Source organism: Rhinoderma darwinii, chromosome 3 (assembly GCF_050947455.1).
Source record: "Rhinoderma darwinii isolate aRhiDar2 chromosome 3, aRhiDar2.hap1, whole genome shotgun sequence".
Lineage (NCBI taxonomy): Eukaryota > Metazoa > Chordata > Amphibia > Anura > Rhinodermatidae > Rhinoderma > Rhinoderma darwinii.
This window is the reverse complement of record NC_134689.1, coordinates 12,608,381-12,629,360: the sequence shown is the minus strand read 5'-3', so window position 1 is coordinate 12,629,360 and position 20,980 is coordinate 12,608,381. Positions and strand designations below refer to the sequence as shown.

The window sequence follows — 20,980 nt, the reverse complement described above, 5'->3', positions numbered from 1 at the left end:
TTCACTTGTTGCAAAAAATATTCATCCTTTTTTCATAGTTTTGTGCGCCTGAGTCTGGCCCTGGCCCATGTTCTTCTGTACAGTAGAATAGGAAAGCTTTTCAGAGCCAAAAACAAAGTCCAGTTAACCTCTGGATACAGTGCGTAGCTGTTCAAAATATCTGACCTGGAAGTATAACGGCACAAGATTGGCTGGCGCAGCTCACGGAAAAAACTTGCTCACAGTTGGCCAGATCAATAGGACACGTTTGTAAAAAGAAAAAAAAGAGCGAAACGAGTCTGTTAGGAGGAGAACCACCAATAGATGGCAGCAAGGCCAAAAAACAAAAAAACCAAGACTGGGACATATACTTGTATCTTACTGTATACCGGCTGCAGGATTCCATATGAAACAATCATAATGCCCGGCCAATTTTCGACTGAAATAATCAGTTAATAAAAACCGTACAAATGATTTCTATGGCTGCCATAACAAGTGATAGTAAGGTCTATTTATTAGGCTGACGCAGATAATGTATCAGAAATATCTGACTACAGAACAGCTGAAGAACGGTGGCCATACACTTAAAATATGTGATGACCAAAGGCTCGTTCAGCCGACAGCTATTCCTCCCGACTCCCCCATATACATGCACGCCCGGCTCATCCATGTACTTGTGTTTTCAATGGGGAAAGAGTAAGGGTATGTTCACACGGCAGCCTCCGTTACGGCTGAAATTACGGAGCTGTTTTCAGGAGAAAACAGCTCCGGAATTTCAGACGTAATGGCATGTGCAGGCGCTTCTCCCTGCGTCCATTACGGACGTAATTGGAGCTGTTTTTCCATGGAGTCAATGGAAAACGGCTCCAATTACGTCTGAAGAAGTGACAGGCACTTCTTTGACGCGGGCGTCTTTTTTACGAGCCGTCTTTTGACAGCGGCGCGTAAAAAAAATGACCGTTGGCACAGAACATCGTAAAACCCATTCAAATGAATGGGCAGATGTTTGCCGACGCTTTGGAGCCGTATTTTCGGACGTAATTCGAGGCTAAAACGCCCGAATTACGTCCGTAAATAGGGTGTGTGAACCCAGCCAAATAGGCAGCTGCCACATTCTTCCGGCAGCGGGTGATCTCCTGCAAGAACAACAGATCGGGCATGTAGAAATCCAATCCAACCTGCCTGATCCTTTCTCCATCTGCCGTCGGGAGATATGTCAGGACACCCCCCTACACTTTAGATAGTCAGCCTGTCCCGACATGTATCTAATATGTATGGGCACCCTTAGCGAATAAGGGAAAAGATGGAGTTGAGGTGTGTGTTCTTAGGCTGGGGCTGCACGAGAACGTAATTTTTTTTTTTAGAAAATTACCTATTTTTGAAATCAAGTTTTAATGTTTCATTTTTGGTGGTGTTATTGGTGCCATATTCACACGTCACCGTCTTTTCTTTTTTTTTTGCGTCTTTGGAAAAATATTAGTACAATTTTTTTTTTTTTGTCATCTTTACACAAAACTGGCAAAACGTGCTGGAATAATGCCACGTGTGAAATACCCTCATAATACTGGAGACACATAACATGGAATTACACCATTGACAATAAGTGAGCTCATACCTCCTATCTCTCCGTCTGTGCACAGTGACTACTGCACATGTCACAGAGCATGCTCACAACATCCTTTCATAATAATCAATGAGTCATTTTATTGTGTGCAGGTACCTGCCGTAAAGCAAATCTCTAGAACTGCTGTTGCTGCAGGTCAAGCAAGATGACTGCTCCCATAATCATATAATGACAATAGAATAAAATATCTAAAATTATGTCCAATGCGTTGGAGGCTTCGTTAGGGTCCTCCGTCGCAGATCCAGCTGAGATTACTTGAAACAATAGCGCTGCATGCTTAGCTATTGTTCGCGGTAAATCCACGTCACCCCGACGGAAAACCGATTGTAACCATTAAAGTCAATGGGTTTCGACGGCCGCCGATGGTGTCTGTGTGGCAACGGAACCGCCACTTGCGGTTTTCCCTTGTTCTGCTCCTCTGACAGAACAGAACAACGGAAAGCCCCGATGCAGATGTGAACATAGCCTAAATTGTGTAACTCCGTTTCTATGTTTTATTATATTGTGCAGCAACTACTTACAGTTAAACTAAGAAATAAAAGTATTTCACAATGTGATGATGTCACTCAAGGTCTAGAAAACCGTGGTTTGTATTCCTGACATGGGTGGTTATGTGTCATAACCACAGAAATTAGAAGACATTCCCAGGATTTGTTCTAATGGTTAAGTGCAACAATTTGCAAAGTAGATCTGCACCCGGTTCTAGGGTTGACTGTGGGTACAGCATAGGTACACAATGAGCCTCATGATTTACTTCTCATTCCGTTTTAAAAGGTGGATCAAAGGCTACGTGCACTTTTGCAAGTATTTTTGCATAATGCTCCAATGCATCTAAATTGAATCAACTTTGCAAATAATCTTGATTAATAATATCCTACCATTTTATGTATCCAGCTCCTGTCTCATCTATGTGTGTCCATGGTAACAGACTACAAATAAACCCTGTGTAGTCTGATCCTTTAGTCATGTGTTGCTCCCTTCTATCTGCCTCCTCTACTGCCTGTAGGTTAGCGCAGAGGCAGAGGCCTTGGCTGGTAGAAGACATAGCTGCTCTATCGATAATGTCATCGTACAAGATATATTTATTGAAATATCACATAACTCATGGTTTCTATTGTGGCTTTATTAAGGGAGTTGTCTCACTAAGGATATGTTTACACCTGTGTCATTGCTTCCGTTTATATTGGACGCCACGCCGCTCTTCTAGATTCGTCATACTTATTGACTTATAATGGGAACCGTCGGTTTCCACCATGGTGGTTGTTTTATTGATGGTCAGAATAAGGCTGCATACTGTACTATTTTTGCCATCAAATGTGACAGAACTGCCAACAGAGGCCTCTGAGGTAGTGTGAGCAGTGCCTTAGACAATCCCTTTTCATATGCTCTGTCTTATGCAGGGGCGTTGCTAGGGTCTTAAAAGATCAGGGGCACAAGCCCCAAGACATATGACCTCCTTCAAGGATAGATAGATAGATAGATAGATAGATAGATAGATAGATAGATAGATAGATAGATAGATAGATAGATAGATAGATAGATAGATAGATAGATAGATAGATAGATAGATAGATAGATAGATAGATAGATAGATATGGGATAGATAGATAGATAGATAGATAGATAGATAGATAGATAGATAGATAGATAGATAGATAGATAGATAGATAGATAGATAGATAGATAGATAGATAGATAGATAGATAGCAAAGACAACTTTGATAACACATAATAGGCTGACAAAAACAATGGCTCAGCAGTAACCTGTCCCTGGATAAATTAAAATAATTTCTTTGGTGCCTGAAACATGTATTCAAAGTAGACCTGCCCCCAAATAATTTGAACTGTCATAAATATGAATCTATGTAAGATAGTAGGCCTCTACATAAGGCTTTGTTCACTTCTGCGTCAGGACTCCATTCATGGTTTCCGTCTGAGCTTTTCATCAGGGGAACCAATGAACGGAATCCAAACTGAAACAAACCGTAGTTTTCCTTTTGCATCACCATTCATTTCAATGGTGACGGATCCGGTGCAAATGGTTTCCGTTTGTCCCAGTTGTGTAAGGGTTCCGTTGTTTTGACAGAATAGCGCAGTCGACTACGGTATTGATACCGTATGTTTCCATTTGTTTCAGTTTGGATTCCGTTCATGGGTTCCCGTGACTAACCACTATAGAAGGGCCAAATAATACAGCCACACAATGACCACATATTACCACCACATTATGACTGAATTATACCACCATACCCCCCCTAGTGGATAGTGCCACACACCCATCACCCTGTTTTAGATACACAGCCCTCTCACCAAAAAAATTGGACTTACCTGCAACCACCACCTCAAGACGGGACCTTTCGTAGGCCAGCGTGATGCAGTGACGTCATCACGCCGCCCTGCACAGGAACTCCATCCTAGCATCTTATAGGCTGTAGGCCTAACGTGGCCTATAGTATTCAATTGTATCTCCGTCCTGAGGACACAGATAAAATAGAATGTTACTGTCTCTAATACCGTGCCCCCCCTGGTTCTAGTGATGCCACCGGGCATGAGGGGGCCCGTGCCACCGGTCCATTAATGTTATGTGCCGGGCAACGTGGGCCCCCTCATGCCGCGGGCCCTGTAGCAGCTGCTATAGTGGGCAGGGGGCCCTGAGAGGATGAGGCCCTGGACAATTGCCAATTTTGCCCACCTAATGCCGGCCCTGGCTGGAGATCCGGGGCGCTAGGCAAAAAATCCATGAGCCCCGAGTGCCTGGTGCTAACAACACCCCTGGTCTTATGTCTTTCATATGTCCCTCTATTTGACAGAGTGAAAGGTTGTTGCATAGAGTGGCTACATCAGTAGGAAAGAGCACCAAAGAGAGTATCCCTGTGTCAGGCACCGCCCCCTTGGGCCCTGCACTAGGCATAACAGTGTATCAGTTTAGCCCAGAGTGTTCCTTTAACACATAGCTCTCGTATCAAGATGGTGATGTTCTCAGTTTGACAAAGAAAGCTTTTGGAACTGTAGGATTTGTGCAGATCCTAATTTGATTGATCCTAAGATTATAGTTTTGATTAGGTATAGTAACAAAACCAATAAATTCACTTAAAGAGGTTGTGCAGTTTAGATAACCCATGTTCATACACCCTATTAGGGAATTCTGAGTTAATAGAGGGGGGTCCTCTGTTCAGAATCCTCATCGCTTGGCCAGAGTAGAGAGTGGTTACAAAGAGCGTCTCTCGCTCTGGAGGACCTGTCGTGTATTACATAGACAACACATTGATTTGAATATAAACTGTGTAATGCTTAATTTCTCCTGTGGTGGCGCTGTGGGGAAACTAAACACTTAGTGCCAGGTTTCCCCACAAGAAACAGCTGATCGCTGGGAGACCCAGTAGGGGGACACTTTGTAGACATCTTATTGTCAAGGGACCCTTCTAACAAGTAGGGATTGTTCAAAGTGGCGATCCCTTTAAAGGAGTTGTCCACTTTGAACAATCCCTTTTCATTATAATAGTTTACAAACAATAAGCTGATCACAGGGTATCCCGCTGCTGCAATCTTCAGGGAAACCAGACGGCAAGCGTTCATTTCCTCTGCAGTGCCACCACAGGAGAAATGCAGAATTACATTGTGCCTATTGAAATCAATGGTGTATCCATACAATGCATAGAGTCGTCCAGAGAGAAAGAGATGCCCATTGCAGCCACTCTTTGCACCGGATAATTGATGGAGGTTATGAATGAGGGACCCCCTCCTCGGTTAACTCAGAATTCCATAATAGGGTTCTGCGGGTTACCTCTGATGACCTTCTGCAGCACTGGTTGGGTTCATTTATATAAGTTTACTGCTAGATAAATTAAAAAGTTCCATTTGGCAGCTGTATTTGGGAAGTTAGTTCTTAATAAATTGGTCAGAAGATTGTTGGAAAGACCAATTATGAGTTAAAAGGTGTCAGGAGTAGAAAAAAATGGACAATTTCATCCAGAATATGTCGTCATTGCTTATGGTAGTAAATTAGTCAGGCCTTACATGGATATAATGTATCATGCACTTGCTTAGCTCTACAGGAAATTACATCACAAATCCTACACTCATGGCTACCTGCCAAATCCTGGTTTTCCCTATGTCCCCCATAGTGACAGAAGAATATACGACAAAGTTCTGGAATATATATCTTCTTCAGCTCTGCTTCTGTAGATCCAACTTCTCAAAGACAAGACCCATTTTGTGTGAGCTTTACGGCTCCAAGGTGATGCCTGATTTTTCCATGGGGCTTGCAGAAAACACGAACTGACATGGTTGTTACATGTTCATGAATGGACCCTCTTTATTTAAGATGTTTCCACACCAGTACTGGCTAGAAAAAACGAGAGAAAGAAAACAATTTCAGAAGTCATGTCTGTGTAGTGTTTCCAAATAATGTGTCAGCAGGTCCTTTTATTTAAAGCCAACCTAATTGGGTAAAAGGGCTATACATGGTTAAATCAGGACAGAAAACTCACGTGCAAGCCGCAAATTAAGTTATTTGTCAGAAGGTTTTCTTGGCTTTTCCTTTTTAATCATATTGTTTTCAAAAATACATAGTTTGTCAAGATGATACTCGAATATCCGTTAATAAAACTGGAGACCCAGGCGTTAGAAGAACGTAACTGGCGAGTATCTGACAGTGTGAGCAGAATTTCAATCAGTGGGACAATCGTACTGATGGCAATGGCAAAAGTGTATGTAAAATCTCATACATTAATATTATTTAAAGGGAAGCTCCACTTTGGAGGTATTTCAGCCAATAGGGAATTACAATACAATGGTTGATGGCAGCATCGAGGAGGGAAGATGCCAAGAACCCAAATTGTCCCCAGCTGACCCTGGAGCTTGTCAATAAATCATAGTTATCTTTTTATCTGTCTATAGATATCTATGTTGACGGGCTACTGGGAAGCTGCAGTCCTTTCCAGTTCTAGGTGCATATGCCTGGAGATACTAGACTAAGGAGGGAATTGCACCAGTGTTATTTTTTCTCAACTGACCCTTCTTATCTTTGGCACCTGTGCCACCTACTTATGCAGTCTCCTGGCCTTAGCGATTCTCAGCCATGTTCACACCACCAGTCTTATGGATGCCCCACTGGTACTTGTACACTATGTAGTATTAAGACAGATCATCCGTATCTCTGAAAACCTGTCTAAACTATCGTCCATGCAGGAGATCCGGTTGGGCAATAAACCCAATAGTTTTTCTTGTTTTTGTTTTTTTAAATCCTTGTATTGTCTTCAATAAAGGGATATGGAATAAATGCCCTCCCTCCCTCTGTACCCTCCCACCATCAGCACGACCCCCACCCTCACTCAGCTATTTGTATAACTATTAGGCCCCATGCACACGAACGTGAAACCGCAGAACCTTCGACGGTCCCGGGTTTTACGGACCCGTTCGGTTCTATTGGTTGCGGACACATTTCCGTAGCGCTACGGATGGGTGTCCGTGCCATAGAACCGTGCCGGGAATTATGGAGCATGTCCTATTTTTCTGATTTTACGGGCCGCGCTCCTATACTTTGTATGGAAGCACGGGAGAAAAATGCGGGTGGCCGTCCGCGGCCGGCCGTGTCCGCAATCGTGGGCTATGATTACGGGCACGGTCGAGGGCATGGGGCCTTACAGAGTTGTATGGAGTATCAATGAACATGCTAGATCAGCGCTCCATAAAAACTCCTCTTTACCGCGGTCGGTCTGGTTGGGGGTCCCCTATTTTATCTATTGGTGAGGTCTCAACGATCGAACCCCAAGCAATACAGTATAACATTTATCACCTATACAGTGGATAGGTGCTAAATTGTATTGCATGGAATAATCCCTTGATTAACCACACACACTTAGAAGAAAAAAAATTCTCGTTTAGCAGATCAATACAACAATATTTTCTAACTTCCATTGTGATGTTCCTCCCAGTTTTGGAAAAATTTGGGAACGGTTTTGGTTTGCAGAGACGCTGACTGTAGTATTAGGACAGTTATTTCCGGCCAGCATTGTAATGAAAAAAATAGAAGTTTTTGGGTGTGTACTGTAAAAAAAAAACACAAAAAAAACTAGCTAGGGAAAGTGTGTTACACAGAAAACTTGATATTGCATCATCATAGTGTGAAAATGACTGGATTCATGTATAGGCTTTACTGGTTGTGTCTTGCCTGCTTACTGAATGTGTAATGTCCATGCACCGTAAATGTATTGTACGTCAAGTGGTCCAGGGCTTTAGACCACCTGCACCAAGACTGCTATCAAGCATGGAGTAGAATAGGTGCCCAGCTGAGAGACCGTGAGACCCCCTGAGACCAGAACGAAGAGGTTTATTACAGCTTTTGTATTCTCTATTTCACTGTAGACTGCGCTCAATGAGATGTACAGACAGAGGGGGTGTCAGTGCCATTGTTTCTATTGGACATGGTGATCACGTGACCGATCACGTGATCACCGGGTGTCCTTTGCCTGGCAGAATTGCTGGGTAACGTGTGGGCAACTGACAGCCCATGTATATTACCCATAGCCCACTAAATCTATACATATTATATAATATATATTATTGGACATAGTGATCACTTGATTGATCGCTGGGTGTCCTCCTTATGGCAGAGTTGCTAGGTCTGGGCAACTGCTAACCCACGTACAGTAGCCAGAAATCACCAAAACTATACATCCTGGGGCAGATTTACTATTTGTGTCTTTGTGTTTGCTAAATCTGTGTTAAGGTGGTTCTAAATTTGGTGCATCAGCACTTGCGCCAAACTGCGCCAGAATGCCGTCAAACTTGACAAACTCAATTTGAACCAGGTATGGGGTGATATGAAATGTGAAATTTAATAAACGCGTCAAAATTTTCGACTCTTCTTAGCCACGCCCATTTTTTTATTTTAGAAAGACGTTTAGACACCAAAGTGTTCTTTTTGCTGCAAATCAATAAGAAATCTCTCGTAATTCATTTGTGCCTAACAAAAGAGCAAAACAAAACAAAAAAACAGGCACATCCATAATAATAAATCGGCCCCATTATATATCAAAATGAACAAAACACAATGGAGAAGCCCGTTTATTTTTGAGTGAATTTACGAAATAAAAGTATATGGAATAATTTGGTGATTTTTGGACAAACATTGTAAAAGAAATGATATAAAAATCTGCCCTATATGTCAAGAGAAACCAAAAACACAAAACTGATTTGGGTAGCCCAAGGGCCATTAACTAATAAAATAAGCAAAAACACTAAAAATGTCTAGCCAGTGCAGACCAAAACACACTGCTTGTGAAAGGGTTAAGAAATGATGGCTTCTTAGTGCACTGTTTGAATTGCTATCTGCAGAAACATTGGGTCACCTGAGGACAGGACTAGTATAAAAGCCTTTTCCCAGCAAGGTCAATAATGTTGCCTGTCACTGTGTTAATTGATTTTCTTTGAATATGTGAAAAGATAAGATTGTTAGCGACTTCAAGCCTCCTTCACCGCTGCACTTCTGGACTGAATCTATACATGATTAACTCGGCCCTCCTCCAAGATTTTCTTTAACTGAAAAAGTCGGACTGTGGTGGGAAATGAACAGTTTTCTGGTGTACAAATGCTGCAAACAGAACAAAAGTTGCAAACATTTCCAACTTTTGGGCCGGTTCCCCTGTTCTTGCCACTTTAAAAAAAAAGTAGGTGGGGCTTGGTGCAAGGGGGTGTGTCCATCCATCCCCACGCATTTACTAAACTGGCGTAAATTGTAGTGGAATTTCATTCAATGTCACACAGCTAAAATTGCAACATTTTTATTAAGCGGCACGCCTCTTAATAAATTTGTGGCATCTTAGTTTATCTTGTTTTTTATGAAGACTGGTGCCATCTTCATACTTCCCCCTATATACCGGTAAATATTTATTTCTCTGAATTGTCATTATTTACATCGACCCAGAATTATACTGTAGAGAATTATAGAGTGGAGTACTTGCCACCGATCATAAACCTATAATGTTCTAAGAAAATCACTTCAAATGGAAAACATTTTCAAAAAAATCTAAAAATTTCCAAAATCTTTATTAAATCACATGAACGGTTGCACAAATATTTAAAAAAACATCCCGTATGTCCACATATATTCATCAAGCAAAAGTCTATAAAAGAACATTTACGTATGCCAATAACCATCCGGATGAGAGTTCTTACGAAAACTCGTTCCCAATTATTGGCCTGTGTAAACAGGGCCGCGATCAGCCAATAAACAAGCAAACCCACATCGCTCAACTGATCACATCGTTTGTGTAGCCTATAAAATAATTGTTGACGGCAGCACATCTCCCAGTGTAATCAGGGGATGTGCTGCCGACAACGATGCAAACTGATGTGGACTGAACAATCGTACTACCAATTGCTTGTTCCCATCCCATATAGAAAGCATCGGCCCGTGTAAAAGGGCTTGTTAACGAGCGCCGATCAACTTGTTATATGGTCGATTGGAGCTCTTTATGGGCAGATTTTTGTTTTCCGTTATGTCTTTTTTTTTTCATTGATACATGGGGCTTTATTTTTATATTAGAATTTTGTATTTATTTTGTTTTATCATGGGGAATCTAAAATATACAACAAATAAGTTATTTTATTTTTGTATTTTTTCATAACAGACATTTTAACATTAAATATTTATTTTTTATTGCTGATTTCCCATGTAACTAGGGCCGACATATTAGCTCCATTTACAGGGGGGGGGGGGGGGAAACAGCCTCTTGAGATGGACTGTAAAGCTCATCTGGGTTTGCTAAGACCCAGCAGCACCTGCAGCTACCCGGCGATCATGGGATCATCAGGATTAGGGTATGTTCACACGGCAGGGGTCCGTAACGGCTGAAATTACGGGGATGTTTCAGCCTGAAAACATCCCCGTAATTTCAGCCGTACCGGCAGGTGCAGGCGCTTGAACGCCACGTCAATTACGCCCGTAATTAGCGCTGCTATTCATTGGAGTCAATGAATAGCGGCTCCAATTACGGCCAAAGAAGTGACAGGTCACTTCTTCTACGCGGGCGTCTATTTACGCGCCGTCATTTGACAGCGGCGCGTAAATATACGCCTCGTGTGAACAGACAAACGTCTGCCCATTGCTTTCAATGGGCAGATGTTTGTCAGCGCTATTGAGGCGCTATTTTCAGACGTAATTCGGGGCAAAAACGCCCGAATTACGTCCGTAAATAGGCCGTGTGAACATACCCTTAGAGTAGTAGGTGGCATTGCCACTTCCTGATCCTAAATAATTGGCACTCATTGAGTGCCATGTATTCAGTGGTCAGGAATGTAGAGACGGTGGAAAGTTTAGCTGTCTCTGACAATCGACTCCCCTCTGATTTCTTCCAAAAACAGCGCCACACCCGTGTCTGGTATTGCAGCTCAGCTCCATTAAAGTGAATGGGGCCAAGCGGCAATACCACACACAATCTGTGAAGAAGTGTGGCACTGTTTTTGTAAGAAAACAGCCATGTTTTTCCAATCCTTTACAGCAGGGGTAGACAACCTTTATTATATGGCGTGCCAATGATGAAGTACAAACATGAATGTCATTTAAGACAAACTGTTAACACGTATGTATCAGAAATCAATTAAACAGTTCATTAAACTTACATTTCAGTGTGACCCTGGTCCCTGACTTTCTTTGCAAAGATGATCCATCTGTGGTGCATACCAGCTGGGGGGTGCACATAGGAGAGACCGCGGCTACTGAACACCAGCTTGAGGGCGCTGCACACAAGAGAGTGACTACTGAACACCAGCTTGGGGGCACATAGGCAAAACCGCTGCTACTGAATGCCAGCTTGGCAGGGGGAACATAGGAGAGACCACGCTACTGAACACCAGCTTAGGGGGTGCAAGTAGGAGAGCTGCTATTTCTTTTTCAGAGCAGTTACTGAACGTTCGTCACCAGGAGAGAGCAGTACTTCATTATGCACTTGGCGACGCTGAACACCAGGACAGGAAGCAGTGCTGCATTGTGTGCACTGCTCTCTCTTTTGATCAGTGCCGACAAGCGCATAATGAAGTGCCACCATCTCTCGCTGTGTTCAGCGATGCCAAGCACGCAATGGTGCTAGTCACTGGCAGAAGGAAGTGTGCCAGCAAACCATGTCCCAAGTGCTGAAATATCTACCCCTCTATCTGTACAATGCAAAATGGATATTAGCATAAAGTAAGCATAAAAATAGAATCTGCCCCCCAATAAACGTGCCCCCCTATGTGTTCCTAGACAAATATAGTAAATATGACTATGAACTGGAGCTGCCTGTAATGGAGTAAACCAGCCATTGTTGTGTTCATGGTGTTAGGATAATAACCGCTTTCTTTTAATTTCGCACGTAACCTGTGAAATATGCGTATGATTAGTGTGCATCGATTTGATCATTGTTTTTCAGTATAATTTTAGTGAATTAGTCCTTATCTGGCAATTACAGATTGCTGTAGTAGAGCAGCTGCAATTAAGTACTATCACTGACTGCAGGCATGTTTGCCTTCCCAGTGAACAATACATATGCGCTCTGTAGATTAATTTTCTGTAAATATATTACCCCCCCCCCCCCTTTATACATTGAATTTGATCAGATTTACAGCTAGTCTGGATGATGGCTACCGCTTCGTATAGATTACCTGTTATGTTATTGGCTTTTTTCTTAGATTGTTATTGTCGCGATTCACACACCATCCCTTCCCTTTCCATCTACCTTTTCTTGGTATTTCTATTTCTATATATTGGAAGTTATATCATGTCATCCAGAGCTGAACTCAGAATTCTGCTAGTAAGGGTGGCCATACACATTAGATAATTGTTGAACATACACTTGTTTAGCGAACAGATATTTTTCCTGACCTGCCCATCATATGTACCGTTGTATAGTACATGTTTATTTCAATGGGCAGAGGGGGGAATCGCTGCTGCCAGACACCTTTGGCAGCTGCTTATCTCTTGTGGGAACAAAGGGTTGAGCATGTTGAAATCCAATATGCCCTTTCCCTCTCTTCTTCGACATCTGCACCAGGGAATTGTTGGGTTACCTCCAAAGTCCCAACTATTGATGGTGGGACTTTTATCTAATGTGTAGTGCATTGTGGGAGGTCATAATGGGGAGCATGTTAAACTGACCATAGACTTTAGTTTTTATATTGACAGATCCATAACATTTCATTGGGATCCACTGAGAGTTTGTTTATGGAGTTTGTTCCTTGGGATTTATTTTGGGCAGAAACAAGGATCCAATAGGTTGGATGTAAAACCATTAACTGGAAATAAAGAGCGTCAAAGTTTTTCTGGCAGCTGCTTATCTCCCCTGCTCTATTGAAATAACATTATGTCTAGTCATTGTGGACGCACACTTTAACAGCTTTTTGTAAATATCAGTTAAAGTTGAACGTGAACGTCTATGGGATGTATGGGATGTATCCGGTTTCATATCCTTTGTACAATGAAAAGTTACACAGTTTTCTTATATACTTTCTGTATCAATTCCTCACAGCTTTCAAGATCTCTGCTTGCAGTCAACCTTCATTGTTTACTTTAAGTGGGTAAAAATTTGTCCTGGTCAATGTGATGATCACACAGGTGCTCGAATCCTAAGGGCACGGCCAGATGTGGCCGAGTTTTTCCGCTGCAAATGTTGGTGCAGATTTGGGGCAATTACGCAAAGAATCTGCACCAATATTTGCATATTTGACAGGTAATTCATACGTTGCAGAAAACACAGCGGACTTGCCACAGATTTCCGTTTTTGCATTGCAAAGGCTGAAATCCGCAGTGAAATTCCGCTTCTTCTCCGCAACAGACAGTGCATGCTGCGGAGGGAAAATTCCGCACCCCAGCCTATGGTCCGCAGCAGAGTTTTCCGCAACGTCTGAACTAACTTGCCTAAAAATTTATTGAAACAGTAAAAAACGACCGCTGGAGAATTCCACAACAATTCCGCCACGTCTGGCCGTGCCCTAACAAGGCACAACTCGGAAAACTGTACTGTTACTGTAAGGCCACGTTTAGACGTAGCGGAAAAAATCAGCCACGGATTTCACCGCAAATCTGCAGAGAACCCACAGTGATTCGGTGATACAATCTGCATGTGTTTCATTTGTAATTTTGCCGCTGATTGTGATGCGGATTCACTGCGGAAATGGGGAAATCCATGTTGAAAATCCACGGCTTTTCGAAGCATCATTTTTCCGCTACGTGTGGATCGGGTTTTCAAAACCCCATCTATCTAATATTAGGTGGCAATGTAACGCTGCTAAAATCACAAATAATAATAGTGAATGTGGTTGCGCTGAAATCCAGCCGTTTTGGATTTCTGCTGACTGTCTTGTCACGATGGTGGTAACTTGAGGGTGGCAACACGACCACATTCACTATCACTAGTTGCGATGTAGCAGAATGACATTGCAATCCTATGTCGTATTGCCATAAGTTGCCGTGTAGCCCTAGCCAAAAGGTTCCTATTGAATGACAGCAAACAGAGATCTTGAAAATCATGAGAAAACTATATTGGAAAATTGGATAACTTTTCATTATACAAAGAATAACACTTATTTGCTGAAATCGGACAAGACCAGAAAAGGAATACAACCATACGATGCACTGATCTTACCATAGACTATAGCAGCGGTCTCCAACCTGTGGCTCTCCAGCTGCTGCAAAACTACAGCTCTCAGCATGCCCTGACAACCACAGGCTACAATATACAGATCCCTGGACGTAGTCATGGCAACCCGAGTGAAACAACCATTTACATTGCTGAATACAAAAAAAAGTTTGCTACAAAGTTTCCGATTTTTCTATTTAACGACCAAACAACTTTATTTATGAGGAGAGGTTCAGAGCTCCTTTAATGTCAGTCCATGTCTCCGCGTGTAGCAGAGCAATATATTTTTCCATTGTCAGCTATGTTTAACAGTAGATTTAATACTCCAATTCTGAGTTTCCCAGATCAAATCCATTACGGCTCTAAAAGCCATCAAATTAAAAAAGCATTGAATATGTGCAGCATCCAAGGAAACTCATTTTCAAAAAGAAGAGCTGATGTTATTTTTTCCATGTGCAAAAGCTGAGGCAGATGGGCTTCATACACTTCTCACGGTTCGCTGTATTTATTTTCTACCGATCATCCCAGTAAGATCTCGTGATTAACCCAAGAACTGTATAACACAAGTCAAGAAAGGTTCCAACCTCTCGTAAAATTTCTTCGGCAGGGTTCACACGATCTATTTTCAGACGTAATGGAGGCGTTTTACGCCTTGAATTACGTCTGAAAAACGGTTCCAATACGTCGGCAAACATCTGCCCATTACTTTCAATGGGCTTTACGATGTTCTGTGCCGACGACCTGTAATTTTACGCGTCACTGTCAAAAGACGGCTCGTAAAATTACAGCCTCGTCAAAAGAAGTGCAGGACACTTCTTGGGACGTTTTTGGAGCCGTTTTCTCATAGACTCCAATGAAAACAGCTCCAAAAACGGCCGTAAAAAACGTTGCGAAAACGCTGCGAAAATGCTGCGAAAAACGCTGCGAAAAACGCTGCGAAAAACGCGAGTTGCTCAAAAAATGTCTGAAAATCAGGGGCTATTTTCCCTTGAAAACAGCTCCGTATTTTGAGACGTTTTTGACTCTGCGTGTGCACATACCCTTCCCGTATAAATGACTTGTTAAAAACTCACGAGACCTGAGGGTATGTTCACACGAGGGCGTCCGTTACGGCTGAAATTACGGGGATGTTTCAGCCTGAAAACATCCCCGTAATTTCAGCCGTAACGGCATGTGCAGGCGCTAGAACGCCGCGTCCATTACGGCCGTAATTAGCGCTGCTATTCATTGGAGTCAATGAATAACGGCTCCAATTACGGCCAAAGAAGTGACAGGTCACTTCTTTGACGCGGGCGTCTATTTACGCGCTGTCTTTTGACAGCGGCGCGTAAATTACGCCTCGTGTGAACAGACAAACGTCTGCCCATTGCTTTCAATGGGCAGATGTTTGTCAACGCTATTGAGGCGCTATTTTCAGACGTAATTCGGGGCAAAAACGCCCGAATTACGTCCGAAAATAGGCCGTGTGAACATACCCTAATACTGTGTTGACTTTTTTTTTTCTCTTTACCTTCTGCAACTGGTAAAAGGGGCATTTTTTTATTATAAAATACTCATCATACATCCTCATCATGTTACAATACACAGGATTTATTAACAGACTCTCTTGGCTCATGCACCCAGCCTTGTGACGGCTCTGTACAATCTTCGAGTTGTACGGAGCCTTAAAAGGGCACTCCTAGACCCTACTGTACCTCCGTATGCTTGTGATTTAATATGGAGGCATACAATATTTTTTTCACCATTTTTTTTGTTGTAGCTTTGCTGTAGGGCTAGAATAACCCCATACTACAGTACCGCACAGAGCACCACATGGCGGCACACAGAGCGTCCACAACTTCATGATATAGAACTGCCGGGACTCCAAGAGCGGCATCCAGCACAGAATTCAGTACAGGAATTACACATTGTAAATAGTGGACATCCATTGATTTCAAAGAGGGCTTTGTCCTGTTTTTCCCCGTAGTACTATAAACATTATTGCTCCCCTACTGAAAACAGCTCATCAGGACGCTCATAGGAGAGACGCCTTGTGATCAACATATTGGAAAAGGAACCCACCATATGAGTCAGGGTTGTAAGATGTAAATTGCTTCCTACAGGGCAATGTTTTTCAAGCAGTGGCTTTCAGGCCCACTGCACGTGGCTCCCAGCTGGTGGCAGCTCTAAATACTGTTGTGCCAAGTGACACCATGGATGGCATAGTATTACTTAAACTTGACACTAGGGTCAAAACGATATCACTGGCAGTTAATAATAGGGTACTAGCTGTGTCACTATATATGCATAGGCTTTTTCCCTTTTAATACCCATTGTGGCTCAACACCACCCTTCTTAATTGGAAGTGGCTCACGAGCTAAAAGAAAGGTTCTTGACATCTTATTCTACTGAGTTAAGCTGACTGTCGGCAGAACCCACAGATTTCGAGAGGATCGGTCGACTATGTAATGTGTCTGAGAGTCCCCCGACTCTTTCCTTGACGGCAGATTTCAAGGGAGAGAAAGATCGAGCATGTTCAATTTCCCCAGGCCCGATCCTTTGTTCCTGCAGGATATAAGCCACTACGAAAGGAGTCTGGCAGCGGCTCGTTCCCTTCTCCCCATTAAAAACACATGTTTGGTCAAGTCGAGTCTGCATGTGTATGGCGGGAGTAATAGCTGTCGGCCAAACCAGCATTTGGCCAACACCGATCGAAAGTGAATGGCCACTTCAAGACACAAATATCATATGCAATGTGCTGAGAGCAGAACGTTGCAGTACAACCCAGCAAGCAACATATTCTGGATTGTTTGGGGTATTTCTGGTCAAGTTGTTCAGAGGTCATTGTGCCAAAACTATGCATGACCATGTAAACGAGGGTTAATAATGAGGTCCTATGCAAACCTCCACCCTTACATTACCAGGGATTTTAATTTTTTTTTGTAATCTTTATTTTGATGGTGGGCCGTTGCTTGATGGAAAAATATTCTTGTTGCTACTATGATACCAGCCAATTTGCTTCTGATGGATAGTCCTGCTAATGCCGGTCTTCTGTGCTCTCAAGGTGCCGAGAAGAAGATAGAGAGCTGGAGCACGGGCAATCAGACTCATGTTCTGACGATTCATTATCCTTCGCATCAGCAATACTAGGATCAGTATTATTGCAATAAATAGATGTAAATGTGAAGGGTGGGAGAAGAGTCTTTAACCTGCAATATTCAGTTACAGTCTATATGAACCACATTGCGTGTTGGTAAATGTAATTCAAAAACAAAATTTCACTTAGAGCCCCTGACTGTGTTGAGGTATGAAGACGAGGAACCTCATACATTTACCTCCTTGAAGGAATTATATTGACAAGCCATTTTCTCAGATGTTTTTGTCCTGTCTCCACTGTGTTGAAGTGTTGGGTAAGTTAAATCCTTTTACACCGACCCATGATCATATGAACACTCGATCCCGATCACTGCCCTTTGTAAACAGCGCAATGATCAGTCCATGAACGAGCAAACACTTGTTTATCAACTGATCGGCTCGATAATGTGGCCGATAAAATGGTCGCTAGTCGGCAGCATATCTCCCCATGTAAACCCGGAGATGTGCTGCCGACATGATGGAAATGTTTGGGGATGAACGATAGTAGTAACGGTTGTTTGTTGTTATACATTACCGATCTTAGCGTCTTGTGAAAGAAGCAAACGAGCACCGATCGAGCTATCTCGTAAATCAGCGCTCATTGTCACGGCCCATAGCTAACTTTGTAAAAGGACCTTAAGACTATTTTTAATAATCTAAAGATGGCCATACACATTAGATAATTCGATATTTGTTCATCCCTAATGCCAACTCCTGGTCTGATCTGTCATATTGGTTGTTTTTTGGCCAATAGTTTGGTCATAAAGTTCATGGTATGAACTTTTGGTTGCAGCCAATTTTATGTTATAATATAATGTTCTCACCACCAATCCTGATTTTAGTTGGTATTTTTGTAAAAGTAAAACAGAATTGTCAGTGTTGGTTAGGCTATGTTCGTACTGTTACCCGATGGAAACCCATTAATGGACCCTAAAGGAGTTCTTTAGGTTCCGAAATGCTTCTGCATGCAGCACTATTCTTCAAATCTGGTCTGCAACGGTGGTCTAAGGGTATTGGTCTCCTCTTTATGTGATATTTTTTCTCAGGATTGCCTATTATTAGCTAATGACCATTATTTTCTAGATATATTTCAAGGTGATGTGCCAAACCCGACGTGTCCTTATTTCCCCTCTCTCGAAGGTCCTAGGTGGTTTCATTTGACTAACAAATGTGTCAAGTGTTGACAGCTGAGTTCTTTACATAAAACCCCCAAAACTGGTGTGACTGGAACAATCGTCCCCTTCTGCTTGTGCCTGACCCTCAGTGTTGCCTCTCTTTGTCTACTCCGCTGTGCTCCCAGTGCCCAGCCGTTAAACTTATTTGCTTAGGAATTCTTGTGGATCTCTGTCTACCAGGGTTTTTTTGTCTCCTGTACATGTATAAACTATAAAAGCAGGTTTACAATGCCAGAGCAAGCTTTTTCAATATCATGTAATGAATAGATCGTCGAAGCAATGCCTTTTACCTTCTCAATGAATTCATTCCAAGTACACACTTCAGCCTCCTTCCTGCTAATGAAAACGCAACGCTTTTCAGTCAGTGCTATTTTAATATTTTAATACACCAGCGGCTGAAGATATTTTGTCAGCTTCTCGAAACCTGAGCCTCTTTCAGAAAACATGATTAGCCAGGCTCCTCTAATGCAAGCTTATCATCTGAGGTCCACTGTCGTTCAGCTGGCTGTTGGCGTGCCTCCAAACCATGAACACAGCTGTGGCCGAGGCTCGGAAAATGAAAATGCTAAATTTTGCTTGACACGAATGAAACTACCAACGCCCACCAATGGTAGCCATTACCTCCGGAAATCTGGACTTCCTTGCACTTATTTAACCCTTCAAAATATGGATAGACATCGTTCGAACTTAACTCCTTACTAATGGTACTGTGGATATTCCTTAACTCTTGTAGCATAAAGAGTTGACTAAAGGTGGCCATACACATTAGATGAAAGTCAGCCAAACCCGTCGATTTCAGCGTGACCGGCCGACTATCTTAAGTGTAGGGGTGGTTTCCCGACTCTGCCCCGATGGCAGATGGCAGGGAAAAAAGGATCGGGCATTGTGAAATTGAACATGTCCGATCCTTTTTTCCCCAACATCTGCCATACTTTGTTCTCACAGGATATAAGCCCCATGTTTCCAAACCAGGGTTCCACATAAAGCAGATCTATCACAGTCATACTAGAGATGGCAAGCTAATTTAGACTATTCAGATATGCTGGACGTGGGGCAGACAAAGAAGTCAACACTTTTCGGCCCCATGTCCACCATCTTTGAATAGTCTAAATTAGCTATCTCCTCTTCCAGGTTTCCTGGAAGAGGAAATCTTTTTTTCAGGGGTTCCCCCCCATTGTAATACGGTCAGAAATCAGTGACTTACTGAGTTGCATAAGGCTTGATGCACACATGGCAAAACCGTGTGTAGGTATCCTGTATGGAGCCACTTGGAGTCCCTGTGGCTCCATACTATGAAGTTGTAGGCTTGGCGCCACGTGTGGTACCTCCACACTACTCCATATTATGGAGACATAGCATTTCTTCTAGGAAAGGATATCTTCGTATGTAGGACCAGATTGAGCATGCCAGAATTATTTTTCCAGTCGGATTCATATCTGAAGCATTATATCTGTATCATCATGCAACGTTTCCTGTTGCTATTTTTCTTCTTTTTGACTAAAAAGCCTAAACCACAACACGATGGGACATCAATCTTCATGCTTCTTTTTGGTCATAAAAGAGGAACCCAGATACATTTTGGCATTGGGAACAAAGTATCTCTTGAGGCATAGTCTTCTCAACAACATAATCAAAGAAGGTCACAAGCACTTTATAGTCGTAGGTTGTGTTCCGAGAATATAAAAGGCCACGTTCTTATCTTCCAGGCATTTTTTCCTAGAATAGGACAAAAAGTACATTTTGGAACAAATTTTTTTTTAAAGTCAAGTCCACAGATATCAGCTGCAACAAAAACAAAAGGAACATGACTGACGACCGTGGATTCATTATTAGTTCTCATTGCGGAGGCATCTTTATATTGTGACTGATATCATGACATGATATAGTGTCCATATATAGTACTTGTTACGTGGATCGTTGCATGTTGCAGCTTTATTAATAAAAGTCAGATTTGGCATTCCAGCTTTACGTAAATTACAATAAATTGGATCTATGGCAGCAAGCGTTGTTTGTTTTCAATCTCAAGCCTCTTACTGTCTGTACGGAATGGGGAAAATGGTCTCCAAATACTAATCAGACACTGACAAAATAAATAGCAGCTGCACTCGAAGAAGTCCTGGATGAAGGCATCAGTAGGAGCCAGAAATCTGTGCTGAGCTTGGACAGTTTGTGATGGGACAAAGTCTAAGAGCCATATCTGTCCATTGGCTTAGTTTGGACTTTGATCAAGCAGCGTACAGCTGCCCAGTCACAATACAGAATATGGGCCAGATGAAGGGCCAAAAACTGACTTCATCAGATATTTCTTAAATACCAGACGCCTGTAAAGGCTCCTTGACAATTCTGTAACTTCATAGATTAATTTTGTACAGGCAGGTACATTTGTGTGTATGCAGGATAGCGACTAAGGCCCCATGCACACGACCGTAGACTTCGTCCATAAATGCGGACCGTAATTACAGTCCGCAATTATG

At 42.4% G+C, this 20,980-nt stretch overlaps 1 long non-coding RNA gene across 2 annotated transcripts in view; it reads right to left on the bottom strand.

Annotated features, from left to right (window-relative positions):
* Positions 1-5,410: 5,410 nt before the first annotated feature.
* The window catches only part of LOC142748731 (uncharacterized), an 85,755-nt gene continuing 70,185 nt past the window's right edge, over positions 5,411-20,980 (bottom strand). The window contains exons 7-8 of one of the 2 annotated variants that reach the window (XR_012882299.1): positions 19,711-20,222; positions 5,411-5,948 (exon numbers count right to left, since the gene is read on the bottom strand). This is a non-coding gene — a long non-coding RNA (uncharacterized LOC142748731). Of the gene's footprint in view, positions 5,949-18,796; positions 20,223-20,980 lie in introns of both variants that reach the window. The other variant, XR_012882298.1, reaches the window with a different exon arrangement.